General features: G+C 44.6%; 1 protein-coding gene and 1 pseudogene across 15 annotated transcripts in view; one reads left to right on the plus strand and one right to left on the minus strand.

The window, feature by feature from the left end:
- Positions 1-16192, plus strand: part of CACNA1C (calcium voltage-gated channel subunit alpha1 C) — a 606859-nt gene that overhangs the window by 239835 nt on the left and 350832 nt on the right. The window lies entirely within an intron of this gene.
- LOC112472336 lies at positions 10287-10405 on the minus strand (annotated as a pseudogene).

Genomic DNA, 16192 nt, shown 5'->3' on the forward strand with positions numbered 1-16192 from the left:
GCTCCCAGGGGCTGCAGGTGGTGCTCACCACTGCACTTTAATCTGTTTTCTGTGTCCAGGTACTGGGTCAGTTTCTTCTGCGAAAACAATTCCATTGCCAAAATAAAATCTGAAGCTGACACCCTTATTTAATAGTTGAGACAAATTGAGCCTCAGGGACCTGTGCAGGATCACATGAATCCTTGGAGGCAACAGAGCCAGGACTAGAACCCAGCTTCCCATGTCCCAAGGTTCGTGGGTCTTCCCTCTATGTGGCGCTGCCTCTTGGCAAACTCATGGGGGCAGAGGTGCAAGGCCTTAAACTGTGGTTTTCAAATTTTGCTGTGTAGCACAACCACCCAGGGCACATTTTAAAGATTAAAGCGCCATCCATCTTGAAGGACCAAGACCATGCAAGACACGCTCAGCGCTGTTGCCTGGGAAAGATGCTTCATTTTCTGAAGCTCTGGATGGAGGGTTATTTCTGCACTGCTGATCCTAGAGCCCTGAGAGTCTTTGCCTGTTCTTGGTGCCTTTGAATTTGCACCATCTCTTGACAGGGCAGGAGGTGCAATTTCTCTGGGTTAAGCCCACATATCTAACTAACTGGCCACACCTTGTATTCCCAAAGACCAATACAACTACCTCCTGTTGAAGACTAAAAGCGAGGGTAGAAACAGAAATTCCTGGAACCACAGAGGCTACACCAGGTGGGCTTATTTAAAGGGAAGATCCCTGGCTGTCTCCAGAGATTATGATTCAGGAGGTCGGGGGTACAGGCCAGGAATCTGCATTTTTAATACCACACCCTCTTCCCACCTCCACCCTATGTAGTTTTGATGCAGTTCATCCTTGGACTACACTTGATGAAATGCTGACATACATAATAAAGACCCAAAATTCCTTAATTACAGGAATCATTCAAATACCCACATGCTAGGATATGAGGAACTCCAGTCCATGATGGTCCAAGTGGACTAGAGAAAGAAGCAAGGTGTTTTAATTTAATGTGGGCAACATGTAACAGTGATGTCATTTTGATGATCATTTTAAAAAGTATTTATTGAGCATCGCTTTGTAGGTACCGTTGCAAGCACTACACTGCACCAGTGATCTATACAGATGTGATTCCTGCCTTCTGGCAACTTGCAGTCCTGGAATGAGGAGATGAGGAAGTGAGGCAGCACTCCAGTGGAATGCTAGATAATAACACAGTACATGGGACAATTGAGGTCTCGGAGTTTCCAGGAGGGAGCATCTGGATGCACCTAGTGCCACCTTCAGTCAGATGCATTGGTTTGGGAACCCAGGAGAGCTACGTGGTCCCCAGAGCCACTTGGCTCCCTGGATGCCTTCTCTCCCCCTCATTCCATGTAGGGAGCATTTAGTGTGCAAAGTTCTTTATGAATCTTATCTCATTTAACCCTTTAACAACCCCATCAGAGGAGTTTAGTATTATTTCTACTTTCCACATAAGGAAACAGAGGCTCAGAGAGGCTAAATAAGTTAACCCAACTCAGGGCCTCAATCCAGGTCAGTTTGACTCCACGGCCCATTTTTATTCCCTTTGGTTCCTACAACTGGAAGGATGGGGCAACATCCTGTCTCCTGCCTCCCAGTTAGAAAGAATGCGAGACTGTAGAATTCTTGAAGTGTATCACCAAGAAATATAACATGGCTTTTGAATGAGTGGGAGGCAAAAAATGACATTGACAAATAATAGGATTTACATGAAGTTTTGATTTGTTTAGAGAGATACTGTAAACCCTTTACCATTGTTGACTCATTTGGAAATTTGACTTCCAAAGGAGAAAATGCAAAGTAGTTTTCATAACCCAGCCCTCCTTTCTCAGATCTGAAGAGGGAAATAATATGGTAGGTGACTGAAAGTCTAGAGTGGCTTATATTTAGTCCTGCCTAAAGGCAGAGGGACAGACTAGGTGAAATTTGCATGGGCCTTCTAGTCACAGGATTCTTTCATTCAGCGAGTTCCAACTCTCAGTGCATAAGGGGTGCCAAGAACCCAGTGTGTTTTGGAGATACCATGCAACCAACTTGTAATGTTCCCAAGTACAACATCAGAAAAACCAACTGTTGCCTCCAAACACCCTTTTAATGCAGATGGAGTTTCCTGTGAATCCTGGAAAGAGGCCCTTGGGTGGGAAGTGGAAAAAGGAAGACAACCCCAAATTTTAGCAGATCCCAGGGCTGGTATCTGTACCAACATGAAATAATTTCTAGAAATCGAATCCTGGCTATTGATGTGACATCTTTTCCCAGGCTCTCGTCCTAGGCTTTCTTTCATGTTGATGGCAGCAGACAGTGGGGGTTTCCTCTCTCTGCTCAGAATCTAAAGGACATCACTCTTAACTCTGGAACTAGCCTGTTTCTTTCCTTATGTCAGCAGCTTAGGGGAAAGCCATTGTCACCTCATCTCTCTCTTGAAGCATATCTAACTTTTCCAAATAGCAAACTCTGTCTCTTTTAGCAAATGACTTCCAGATGTGAGAAGCAGCGGCCAGTGGAATTTTATTGCCCCCAAACTGTGGTTCTGGGCCACATATTTCTGACTTGAAGGTAATTTGGAATGTAAACATTGCAAGGCATGTACTGGAATTAATTAAAGCCACCCTGTGTTCTCCAAGGCCTACAAGCCTGCAATTAACTGTTTACATTAACACCAAGCCAGGCAGATCAACTGGAGTGTGCATAAATCCTTGATTATCACTTTCCCCCTTTACCTTCAGAAAAAAAGTGAAATTAGACCCAAGCTGACCCGTTTCCCTCGGGGTGGTCAGTCCCAACATAAGAAAAGGTTTCTTAAGCCATCCTCTCTACCAAAGCAGACAGAAGACAGACTATGCATGGGTATTACATGTTTACCTGGAATTAATGACAAATTAATGACAGGAATGAACCTCTTAACTGCTGTATAGACATCAGAAACTTGTTTAACTAGGAATGCAAGTATGCACATAGGAAGGGAAGGTCGTGTCCATGGTAGGCCTGCATAGAAAGCCATGGCATCTAGTATGTGACTGATAAAACTAGAAACCACTTTTGGCAATAATTTTTTAGCTTCATGATGGCGTTGAAAAGTATGATGAAAGTTCTGTGGATGAATAGTGGTGATGGTGCATAACAATATGAATGTAAATAAAAAGGCAGTGTGATTAGGCTGTAAAGGCTCTTTGAGATTATGTAAACTACAAGAGTCCCTAGAATATTCCCCACTCCCTTCCCCCCAGGTAATATAAGAGGGTGGAACTGTGGCTCCCTGGGAGCAGTTCCACACAGAGCCAGCGTGTCTCAAAGTCATATATGGAAAATACCAGGAATCCAGGCCCCTGGGTCAAGCCAATCCCTCACATCTTCTCCATATCTTGAGTGGCGACTCATGACAAGGAGCATTAAGAAAAGCTGAATGAGTGATTACCTGCATTCATTATATACTATAGCCATTAGAAGAGATTCTGGAGGTCATCTAGGTTAGCCCAACTCCTAAAAGAGGAAAGGACTTAGAAATTTTGCAAGGTGGTGGGGCAGGTATGTGGGTGTGGGGGCATGCACTAGCTATTCTACTGTCCCAATACTCTAATTATTGCAAATTCCTCCTTACATTAAAAAAAAAAAAATTCCTGTAACCTATTTATTGGTCCTCATTCTTCTCTCTCATGTTACACAGAAAAAGTGCCAATTCCTCTTGCAATAGTATTTTTAGAATTTGAAAATGAATTTGAACTTCCTGTTCCTATCTAAACTTCCTCTGATTGTCCTTAGTCCCTTCAAATTCTCCTCATATGACGGCTTCTAGACCTGTCACTGTCCTGGGCAACTTCCTTTAGTCTCACAGTAATTGTTCAGAGTGATGCCCAGAACTAAACACAATACTAACAATGGTCTGCTCAGAGAGAGGGTCTATGAATTTTAGTGTCTGTTCTGTTTGATTGCCATATGTTCAACACTATAGCTCAATGTTATTTTTTAACTATCATATGATATTCTTGCTTTAAAAAAAAGCTTATGGTTGTATACACACACACACACACACACACGTATACGTATACATATAGATAGCTGTTGAGCAAGGGCTCCTCAATCTTGAAGAGTCAGGTAAATTTATTTAACCTAAACTCAGAAATTTACCATAAACCTTATTATAATTCATTATGTTGAATCAGTCCATTTAATATTGAGATACAGAATTCCAATTTTCTGACCCACTCTCTTTCCTTATCTTCAAATGTCTCTACATCTTCGTCTGAGTTATAACTCTGTATATCACAGTTTGATAGAAATGTACAAGATTGGGCGAGGGAGCACAGAAACCACCTTTTTAGCTTGCAGCAAGCCATTTATCAAAGTTTCGTGGGTGTGATGAAGCAGCTCTGAATCCACTTAAGTACCATCACCCAGCTCATGGTCTCCACTCTGTTCCAGGGATTGATGGGGCCTCTGCTCAATGGTGGGTTAAATGCATCGCTCACTGTCTCAGCAGGGCAGGCTGAAAGGGGGGCGTGGTCCTTGACATGTGGGTGGTGGATGTCCGGTATACTCCAGTACATTCTGTGGAGTGAGTTACTCAGTGAAGATACTGGCCATCCCAAACCTCTTTCTAGGTCATAATTCAGACTTTATTCCACCCACCACCCAAAAAAGACTTTCTTTCTTCAAAACTGCTCACAAAGTAAAGTGGTAAAGTGGGGGCTCTGAGTTTAATTTCTCCTGGTGCCCTCTGGTAGGAACCAACCTCAGATGTCTTTGGAAAGAGAAATAACTGATATTAAGGGCCTAGAAAGTCTCCAAGAGAAAAAAGATCATCCATATAATCAATGAGGACAAACTAAATGACAGTTTGGGACAACACTTGGTTGGTTCATTTAGAACATTGAGTCAGAGTGGATTTTCCTGACTAAAGAGAAGTGGAGGCCTTGCCCTCTGATGAGAAATGTGCGTACTCACTCCCTCCCTTAGGAGATGAGTCTGTCAGCTAAGAGCTAAGAGGACCCAGGAGGGCTCTTCCTGGTAGAGTGGCATTAGCAGGTTGGTCAAAACTAAATCAGGCAGAGAGCTAAGGAAACCAGACTTTCAGCTCAAAAAGCTTTTATTGCCCTTTATCTATTGACACTTTTTCAATTAAGGAGCCTCCCCTGAGATGATCTATAGCCTCACTGTCTGAGCAGGAAATAATTACCATCAAAGCAACTCCATCACATGCCATGCATCTCATGGTCAGGGAGGCTAAGGAGAAAATCATCCTCCCACTTGCGGCAGCTCTATGGGCACAGGACGCCAGCTTTGGATGCCATCATTCTTTCTGGAGGGCTCGGCCCCTTACTCTGTTACCCTATCCTTTCTTCTCTGTCCTCACCCTTCTTGGTTTCTTTGGGGCTGGTGGCCATATTTTTGCACCCTGTCACTGTTAGGAAATTTAACCGTGTTAACTGCTTTCTCTAAAGAGCCCACAATCTCTCTAGGCTTGGAGCCCCACTTTCTTTCTTTCTTGGAACTAGCAGAGTTGTTCATATATTCATTCTAGGAACGTGATCCAACAGGAGTTACCTACCGCAGGATCAAATTTTTATCTTACTGAGTATTTTTTGGAGTTCAAAATTCCCCATGTCCATGATCTGATATTTTAAAATAAATACTTCAAATGTAAATTTTATTGAACTATAATGTATATATGGCAAAATGCAAAACTTGTAAGTATGCAGTATAGCTTGATGAGTTTTCACTGAATAAACACCACTGGTTAGCCAGTGCCCAGATCAAGAAACAGAACCATATTTGTATCCCTGTGTCCCCTTCTAGTCACTGCCCCCATCTCCTATAACCACTATTCTGACTTCTAACTGTATAGATCAGTTTTGCCCTTTTTTTGTACTTTATATAAATGGAATCATACAGTAAGTATTTTTTGGTCGAACTTTCTTCATTTTAAATTATTTTTGTGAGATTCATTCATGCTTTAGCCTGTAGTTGTTTGTTCATAGTCGTTGCTGTATAGTATTCCATCATGTGAATAGACCACAATGTTTTTATCTGTTCTATGATGGATATTTAGTTGGTCTTTTAAAATAGTAAACATATGCATGTACTTCAGTTGAGTGTAATTCCTGAGAGTAAATACTGAGTCATCAAGTATGTGTGTGTTTAGTTTTATTATTGCCAGTTTTGCAACATGGTTGTACCACTATGAATTTTTTCCAAGGTAGAAAAACATAAAAACAATTCTCTGTCCTGCTCCCCAACCACATCCCGCTTTTACAAAAGGAAACACAGGGGTGTGACTTATCCAAAGTCAAAAAGGTCAGATCATTTCACCCCTTACCTGATAACCTTTCCATTAGCCTATAAAGGACTCTTCCTTTTGATGAATATGAGGAGAAAGGACACATCCTTCTTATCACCTTCAAACTTTTTTCCAGCCCATTCTTTTGCATTGATAATTTTTCACAAAGTGCATTATTGGGATGCCAGATGTTTAAACAGATGAACAGGAGTGGTCATCTTTTCCTTATTTATCTGGGGGATTTGGGCAAGCATGAATCCCTGCCCCTCCTTGACGGATATCATCTGCAACTGTCTGCTTTCCTTTTGTGCCAATAATTGGGGAACAAGAGAGAAATGAGTGTTTACTTAAGATTGAATTTATGACAAGAGACCAGCCTTCATCAGCTAGACTGATGAATGCCCAGGCGAGCATGCCACAGACTTGTGGTTTTTCCTTCCAGCTTCCCACCTTTCATGATGTGTTGTCAATGTGTTTGACTTACGAGGGGAAAGAATGGACTCTAGCAGTCCTTTATGACACTGGCAGTTTTCAATAAGGAAAGAAATGAAGGCAGACCTTCATGCTCCTGTGCCTAGCATGGAGCCACAGGTGTACTTCAGTCGTCTCCCAACCTCCTGAGAAGGGCTTGTGAAGAAGGCTGTGAAAGGGAAGAAAAAAAATCTATTAAGCAAAGATTAGGTTCTGGGCATTATTTCAGGCATGTGGATACAGTTGACTGAGCAAATAAATGAATGAATGATTAGTTTTAAAACACAATTAAAAGAGTGTTTGCTCACTTCTCCATAACAGAAATCATCTGAGATTTTACTTAGATCTGAGATTTTACTTAGATCTAGGGGTAAGAGTGCTCTAAGAATACATGTCCTTTTTGGCCAAAGTCCCTTAATGTTCCCTAGCCCTAGAAATCTGTTCTCATCAGGCAAAAGGACAATAGCAACAACAGAAAGAACAGTGTTACAGTTCTTTGTATAAAAGATTCTCCTGGCCTCTCCTGAACCAGTTCTGAAGATGAGAATAATCACAAGCTGTTGACAGAGGATAGAGCCTTTGTGGATAGAGAGCAGGTGACTAGGGGCCTGTGCTCCAACTGAGGAGGCCGCCAGCTCCACTGAGAGAACTGGGTCTGGGCCTGTTCAACTTCCACTAACCTGGGGCAGGCCCCCCAAACTGGTCACATCCAGAAAGATGCCAGGTCAGAGCAGTTAAGAGCAATGGGCTCTGGTGTCAAATCCCAGCTTTGCCACGTCTTAGCTGTATGACCTTGAGAAAGTGCCTGTGTTCCTCTGAGACCTCAGTTTACTCATCTGTGAAATGGAGGCAATCATACCTATGCCATCAGATTGTTGTAAGGATTAAATCTGTCAGTGATATAATGGGCAGGGAGTGTGGTAAACATTCAGAAATGTCACTATTATTGTTGTAGGAGAAAACATCTGTCAGGTACCTACTACAGGACATGCTTTGGGTATCTGCTTCATATACAAGCCAAGACAGTGCTGACACAGTGCTCAGTTAGGACTGGTCATGGTGAGGAAAGCCCTGGTTGTCCACTATGATGTGCCAGGTTTGGGCTGAGGCATGGCTGGAGTAGCATCTATATGGTCAGATCCCAAGACCCCCAGGCCAAGAAGAGACATCCCAAACTACTTGTTGATGCCTAAATGCCATCAACTCATTAGTTCACCAACAAAAAATGACCAAGTATCCACTAAGTCAAGGCTGTGCTGGCAACCTGTGTGACTGCGCATGTATGCAGGCTATAAACAGAGCTGGTTTGCCAGTGGAGAGAAATGCATACACACATAAAATGATGACCAGTAATTCAGGGAAGAAAGTGGCCACCACCTACTGAATGTCAGTGAATTTTGAGAGTTAACTGAGATTATATATGCCAAGCACCTGAAACATGAAAGGAAATCATTTCCTCATACCCACTAGGGTGACTATCAAAACAAATACAAAACAAAACAGAAATAGAAAATAAGAAGTTTTGGTGAGGATGTGGAGAAATTGGAACTCTGTGTACTGTTGATGGGAATGTAAAATGGTGCAGCCCCTATAGAAAACAGTATGGCAGTTCCTCAAAAATTTAAAATAGAACTGCCATATGATCTAGCAATTCTACTTCTGGGTATATATCCAAAAGAATTGAAAATATCCAAAGAGATATTTTTACATCCATATTCATAGAAGCATTATTCACAATAGCCAAAAGGTGGAAGCAACCAAAGTGTCCACCAGTGAATGAATGGATGAACAAAATGTAGTCTATTCATACAATGGAATATAATTTAGCATTAAAACGGAAGGAAATTCTGACATGATACAACGTGGAGGTACCATGAGGACATTATGCTAAATGAACTAAGCCAGTCACAAAAAGACAAATACTATATGATTTCACTTATATGAGGCATCTGGAGTGGTTCAAGTCACAGAGACAGAAAGTACAAGGGTGGTTGCCAGGGGCTTGGAGGGAAGGAAAAGAGGGGAGCTACTATTTAATGGGCACAGAGTTCGTTTTGCAAAATTAAAAGAGTCTAGAGATTGACTGCACAACAATGTGAATGTACTTAAATGCCACTGAACTGTACACTCAAAATGATTAAGATGGTAAACTTTTTATTTATGTGTATTTTACCACAATTTAAAAAAATTTAAAAGGAACTCAAAAATAAATATTTGCTGTATTTGAATCTAGCTTGGAGTGTATGCTCACCATAGGCCAGGAAAGTCGAGAGGGGAGGGTCTTGCTGGTGATTAGATTTAGGGACAGAGGAGAGAGGCAGGTTCTGGAGGGAATGGCTGCTACTTCTCAGGTCCCTTGCTCTCTGAGTCTAGGTGGAGAGGAGATTTCAGGAGAGCAGAGAGAAAAACATGATCGCCTTTCATTTCATAATTAAACTGAAACCAGCCCTGGGAGAGGTGATAACTCAGCGATTTGAACTCATTCTAAGAAATAAATAACTGACTTCACAGTGTAATTAGCAGGGAGAAGCTCAGGAAGGCTGAGGCTTGAGGAAATGTGCCATCTACACAAGCTATAGAGGCAGAAAGTAGATAGCAATGGGGTTGGGGGGTCTCAAAATACATTTGAAAGATTGCTTGGAGTTGGGAGTGATGCTGGTGGCTAGAAGTGGCTTGGTTATAAATGACGCATGGTCGGGAAAGTACACAGTTATTCTAGCCTAACTGACCTTCTCCAACAGATATATAAGGTGTTTAAAGAGTTATCCTTAGGCCCCTCAGTTGAGTCTTTCTCCTTTCAAAGCTGGAACCCTACAATCAGAAAAGGTTTTGTTAGAACTGTGAAGTGTAATTACAGACCTGACAGGTTGCTGAAAGTCAGAGGAGACATCTTACTCTGCAGAAGCTTAAACAATGATTTCCAGCCAGGTGACAATGGATAATTCTCTTAACCATTTAAGCTGGCCCGGTTGAGCCACAACTCAGCACTAAATCCTTAGGCAAAATCACTTTCAATGGCAAGCAGCTTCCTTCCAGGATGAAGATGGAGGGCAGGCAGATCCAATGACATTGGGATAAATCAGTCTTTATTCTCAGGGTTGTAGCACAAGCCAAAGAGAGGCACCATCCGTCTATCCTTCTGCCACAGCCCACATTCTTCAAGTGCTTTTTCCGTGTCAGGCACTGTGGACACTGGCCACACAGTCTGTAGGAATATGGCTACTACCTTCAGGGGGCTCATAGTCTGGAGAAGTCTTTGCCGAGGGTCCAGAAAAGAGAGGAATCAAGATGGCTGTTTGGACGTAAGTGGGGACACGTGGCTTAGCTTACAGATTCCCATGGCAGGTGGGCATTCATGCAGCCATATCTAGAACAGTGCCTGGCAGGAGGTACATGCCAAAAGAAAGAGAGGTGGAGAGAAAAGGAGAAGGAAGCAGGGAGGGAGGGAAGAAGAGAGGGAGACAGGCTAGCCTACTTCTCTAAGTCCTCTTAGGAGCAAGGACTGAGAAATTCTTTTTTTTTTTCTTTTTTCTTTTTTAATTGCCTATAGCACCTGGTATTCCTAGGTGGTCTCCCATCCAAGTACTAACCAGGCCCGACTGCGCTTAGCTTCCAAGATCAGAAGAGATCGGGCATATTCAGGGTGGCATGGCTGTAGACAAGCAATTCAGAATTGAGCTTCTTTTCTAACAGTGGTGATGTCTTCCAGAGGACTAATTCTAAATCTCCAGAGGTGTGCTTATAAGTCTTTTATACCAGCTCTTTCCTGGGAACTGGCTTCACAAGCCCTTTCCTTGAGAAAAGAAGTATACTTACCCTGTGGTGTATCATCAGCTCTGTAACCTGTCCTGGTTAAGCAGGGTCCCTGTGGATCACTGGAGCCTCATGGGCTCCCTCCTCTTGCCACAGCAGCCATGAACTATGCAGGAGTGGATCACAATCCCACTGGCAGTCTAGGAAGCTGATAGCCCTCTTCCTCGGCCCCAGACTCCTGACACCCCTCATGCCTTGTACTCTCTTGATTCTTGGGGAGAGGGCCTGGCAGAGCTTGTTGGCTAGACTCCAGGGTCCTGTACTTGGCAGAGAGGTGAGCCTCAGGTGTGGGAGCACAGCTGCTGCCCATTTCTCAGGGTCTCAACATGGACCCGCACACCCCTCCAAAAGCAGGCGTCCCCTTCTACTCATCAGACGCTCTTAAAAAAAAACTTCAGACATTTTCTTTACTCTTTGGTTTGCTCTTGCTATGAATTTTAACCTGACCTGACACATCTATAAATGTTGGGGGCTCGCAGTGCAGTGCTCTGGGCTGGGTTGAGCATTCCTTGAGAAGGATGGCAGGGAAGGGTGCTCGGTGGGAAGGGGCCAGACCCTGAGATAATTCAGCTGGGCACCCCTTACACGGGAGTGTCCGTCAGACATTTCAGTTCCATGTGTTTGTGTCCTTTGGACATTCAGGAAGAATACAACTGCTTCCCAGGGCTGAGGAAGCCCCGGGAGCTATTCTGGTCTTGGCACGCTCCCGTCCCCTAAAGTGCCAGTCCCCTCGGCATTTTGCTGCAGGATGGTCTCCTGACTCTGTTATCGCATATTTCCTTTCCCTTCTCAGACAACAGCCAGTCCCCTTTCACTCCCGCCCCTCTGGGGATTCTACTTTTAACTAGCCCAATGCTCAAGCCACTGGGTGTGTCCCCTGCCTGAGGACAAGCCACATTGTTACTGACCTCTGGGCCCCTGGCTCCAAACTGAGCAGAAAAATCGGATTTCCAGGGGTTAGTCAGTGCCTGCACTCAAGTCTTGGACTCCGGGTCCTGTGAGATCCAACCTCCCTCTTCCCTGCCCTTCAGCCTTGACCTTATTCCAGGCAGCCAGGGCAGCCTGCGGCTACACCCTCTGTGGCTGTGTTGGCCTTGCTTTCATTTATTTACCATGCATTTGTTAAATATATATTTCTTCGTAAAAAAGAAAAGAAACACCATATCCTATTGCATCAGGCACTGTGTATGCACTCAGATGAGGAAATATACACAAAGCATTAAATGGCAATTATTGTAATTAGTGGAGTTTACACGTGATCACCCTTGGGCCCCACTCTTCCAGTTACCGTGCCTGTGGCATTCATGGATACTGTAAGGGACATAGAGGAGAGAAACAGGGTTCTGGTTCCCTGGGCTTTTTTCTCTCCCGGGGGTGGGGGGTGTTCTGATCTCTCCCTCTCTCTGGGTTACCATCACTTCCCTCTGAGGCTGCCATTTTCTGTGACCCACCCTCCAGACACAGCTCCCCTCGAGAGAAATATTGTAATAAATAAGCACGTCTCTGAGGTTTGCAGCCTCAGTCAGGCATTTAGACGAAGACAGTGAGGGGCAGGTGCAGAAGACAAGAAGAACGATGTCCCCACTTTGCTTGCAGACCTTAGTTCTTCCGCACCTTCATGCTCTCCCCTCCCCCACCAGTGACTCAGGGACAGTTACAGGTCCTGGGTGAGTCAGATCTGCTAGATTCCCCTACAACCCTTGGATCAGAGGAAGGGCTTCAGTGGTAGCAGCAGCTGTTTAAGGCTACGGAGGACTGAGGCTGCAGCCCCTAATCACATATTTACAGTTGCTGCATTGTTGAAAATTAAAGATGTGTGAAGCACAGCCTCATCCTCCAGCCAACAGAGGCCTGTCCACTTGGGCTCAGCTGTCACCAGCTGCCCTGGCTGCTGGCTACAGCCCCATTGACTCATCAGATCTTTCCACCTTTCCAGAAGGACCTCCTTCTAGCTTCCAGAGGTGTAATGGGGGAAGGAGCTGGTGCCTGTACTAACCTTGGCCACTCCTTTGTCCCCTGGATATGACAGGACAGATCCTGCCTTCTATCCCCCAGCTAAGGCAATATATCTGTGGAATTTTATTACTAGCAAATTACATTAACCTGAGTCAGGCCCTTAGGTTCCTCATCTGTAAAATGGGGACTTATACCCATCTCATAAGACAAATGAGATGATTAAATGCCATACTGCTTAGCCTTGTGTTAATGTTAACTAATTAGTTAATTAATTCTGGTGATTCAATAAATATAGAGCACCTGCTGGGTATCAGACATGAACTACTCTAGGTTCTAGGGATAAAGCAGTAAGACAGAGCTTACATTTGGTGGTATGTGTGAGTTTGGCAGGCGGTAGAGGGAATAATTAAGCAAGTAAGTAAATAAACAAGGTTATTTCAGATAGTGATATGTGTTATAAAGAAAGTAAAATAATATGGAATGGGAGCTGAGGGCTCTTTGAGAAGTTAACATTTGCGTCTGGACCTGAATGAAGAAAAAGAACCAGCTGTGTCGTGACATGGAGGAACAGTATTCTTGGTAGAAGGAACAGCTAACGTAAAGGCCCTGAGGAAAGAATTAACAAAGTCAGATTATGTCATGATAGTAACTGGTTCCCGCCTCAAAGAAATAGTGCTGATCAAGTTTGCATTAAATCCTGCGGTGATGTGCGCAGGTGCATTTAGAGAATCTTCCACCTGCGAGTGACCGGCTATGTGTTCCAGGTTGGTGTCTCAGATTGGCCAGAGCTGTATTAAGAAATCTATTTAATCTGTACTTTTGGTTAATGGAGTGGCCTTACACTTGTATGTGCATATTGTTGACCTTTACAAGTTATTTTCCATGCAAATGTGCCTTTTGGGGGGATGAAAAAAGAGCAGTGCATGAGAACCTGGTAAGGTCACGCTTGCTCATGAGGTGAAGCCTAGGTGAATCTCAAGTGGTTCTGGAGCCACCCCAGATTAAGATGTCTATTTTTAATTAAAGTAGTAACAGTTTTTTTAAACACAGGAGCTGGAGAACTGACCAGGAGGCAGGAAGGGGGCCGGCAAGTTAAGTCCAGGGATTGTGTATTCCCACCACTGTGAGGAGCCCCTGTGGCCCCTGACAGTCATGAAACCTCTTGTGCACATGGAGCTGTACAGTCTTGAATCACCTCCACCTGCACCATGTCATCTGTGCTCAGAACAAGTCTGTGAGAGGCAAGAGAGGGCTCATCATCTTCATTCAAAGATGAGAAAAGTGAGACTTGATACCTTCGTTGGCTGTCCAAGGTAGAGAGGGAACCCACATTCAGGAATTCCTCTCTTCCCGCTCCCTTCCTTCCTTCTTGTCATCCAGACCACTATCTGGAGCACATGCTTACCATGCAGTATTGCATAGCAGTTAAGAGTGTGGCGTTGGTGCCAGCCAGCTAGCCTGGGCTCAGACCTCAGCCCTATCATTTAGCCAGTTGTATGAGTGTCTGTCTTCTGAAGTAATTGTGAAAGTGAGTGGATTCAAATAAAATACTTAGAGCAGTGCTTGGCGCATAGCAAATGCTCAGTAAACGTTACCTGCTTGTATCATTATGTGCCAGGCTTCCCCTTCCACTGCGCCATGCTGTCCATCATGAGATGGTCTGTTTGAAGGTCCTCACCACGTTACCCCAACTTTGGTCCAACTCTTTCTTTTCTTTATTCTCTCCACTTATCTACCTGTCTCTGTTGCTGTCCTCAAGTCCTCTGCTTTTATCCACCCCGCTTCCTCTCCTCTTCTCTGCACATATGCAAAAGACAGTCAGACATTTACAGCTGCAGCTCTTTTTCAAGCAGACCTTGCTCCGTCTTTCTCAGTCTGGTAAATAACTACTCTAAATAAATTTGAAGTTTAGAAGTTGTTCTTTAAGCTCATGATCCAGAAAATTAAAAAACACCTGAGCAGCCTTCTTTGGCAGCCAAGTTGTTGGGCTCCGCTCTCCCAGGAGAGAATGAAACCCGGGCCAGGTAGGTTTCTGCTCACCACGTTCAGCTTCCTCTTGGCAAAGACTCTGGAGAGGAGTCCAGGCTTCGCTTTATACAAGAGGAAAGAAACGACAGACTCTGGAGGACAGTGGAGCAGGGAGTAACTGGGCGCCATGGGCAGATGGAGAGTGGGCCATTCAGAACAGGATCTCATTGAAACCGTGCTGGAGGAAGGATCCCAGGCTGGCCACAGTTACACTCATCCAACCCTCCCATGCGCGCCCTGCCCTCCCCCTACAATTCTGCACGTGCTGAACATTCTGCCCTGAACCTGTCCCTCTCCAATTCTCTATAGACCAGACTCTGCTAAGTGATAATCAGCTCACCTCACAAGATACTATCTAGTGACTTGTCATGCTTCCCTTTCCTAGGTTGTATCTTAGCAACAGGGACTTTGGGGAAACTGCGATGACTTGAGGCACTCTAACAGAGGTCGGAGGTCATGGAGGGTATTGTAGTGAGTCAGGGTGGGAAGTCAGTTTTGGTAAGTTTCTGGAGGCCCCCTTAGACTATCTCTCGGGGCCAGGGGACGGGGTGGGGGACCTTCTGTCTCGATTTGGGACCAGAACCTCCCCCTGTTTTCAGCAGAGACAGAGGGATGAGGGGATGGAGTGGGATAGTGGTGGTAAGGGAAGGGCGTTGAGCAAATGAAATCTGAGGCCTTCCGCCCATCCCCATTGTGGTCACCCTTTCCATTTCTTTGGTGAGTCTGGGTTGTGCAGTCAGTCTGGACATCTCCATTTGAGAACAAGCCAGTTGACGCTCTGTGTAACCCAAATGTCCCAAGAATTGTCATTCCTCTCCTTCAAGTCTAAAATTACGAAATGCAAGTCCCAGTTCTGATGCTTAAAAGTGACTGTAGCCTCAGTTTCCCTCAGCAGAGCAGCTGATGGGGCTGTCACTCCAGGACCTCCATGTACCTTGCATAAGATGTGAAAACACCTCACAGGACAGTGGGCACCTAGAGGAGACTGACGAGTGTTTATTTCTTTATTCATTTTGCTTTTTGGAGGTTTTTTCATGTTTCATGTTTTTATCCTGAGCATGTACCTGGATGACATGCTGGATTTGCCCCCATTTTGCCCCAGACAGTTTCATTAGTTCATGAGGAGCACCTCCCCACCATCCTGCCACTCAGAGCCACTCAGGCCCTGCCCACCAAGGAAAGAATGCTCCCTGCAGCCTGCACCTGTTGGAGAAGGAGCGTTGCCAGGATCCCAATGCTTTCAGCTGCTTTTCTGCTCTGCTTTCCTGTTTGAAGTAGGAAATAGGGCAGACTTGTGTTAGACTCCAGAGGTCATTAAAAATATGAAAAGGAAATAAACAAGCCTCCATAAATCAGCTCCTTGATGGGCCTGCCTGGCAGGGTGCTAGAGAAGGTGGTGGCATTGGGCCTGGGGAGCCAAATTGGATCTCTGCTTGGTCTGTCCGTCTTTGTCCTAAGCTCTATTCAATGAACCCGGTGAAGAAAAGCTGTGAGCACCCATAAACTCCCAGGTAATACACTGGGCACTCTTGTATTAGCTATTTACTCTTCACCACAGCCTGTGAGAAGGGAACTGTCATCTCCATTTTTACAGATGAGAAAACTGAGGCCTCAGAGATGTTAAATGACAGACCCACGGTCACGCAGATT

Source organism: Pteropus alecto, unplaced genomic scaffold (assembly GCF_000325575.1).
Source record: "Pteropus alecto unplaced genomic scaffold, ASM32557v1 scaffold76, whole genome shotgun sequence".
NCBI classification, from domain to species: Eukaryota; Metazoa; Chordata; class Mammalia; order Chiroptera; family Pteropodidae; genus Pteropus; species Pteropus alecto.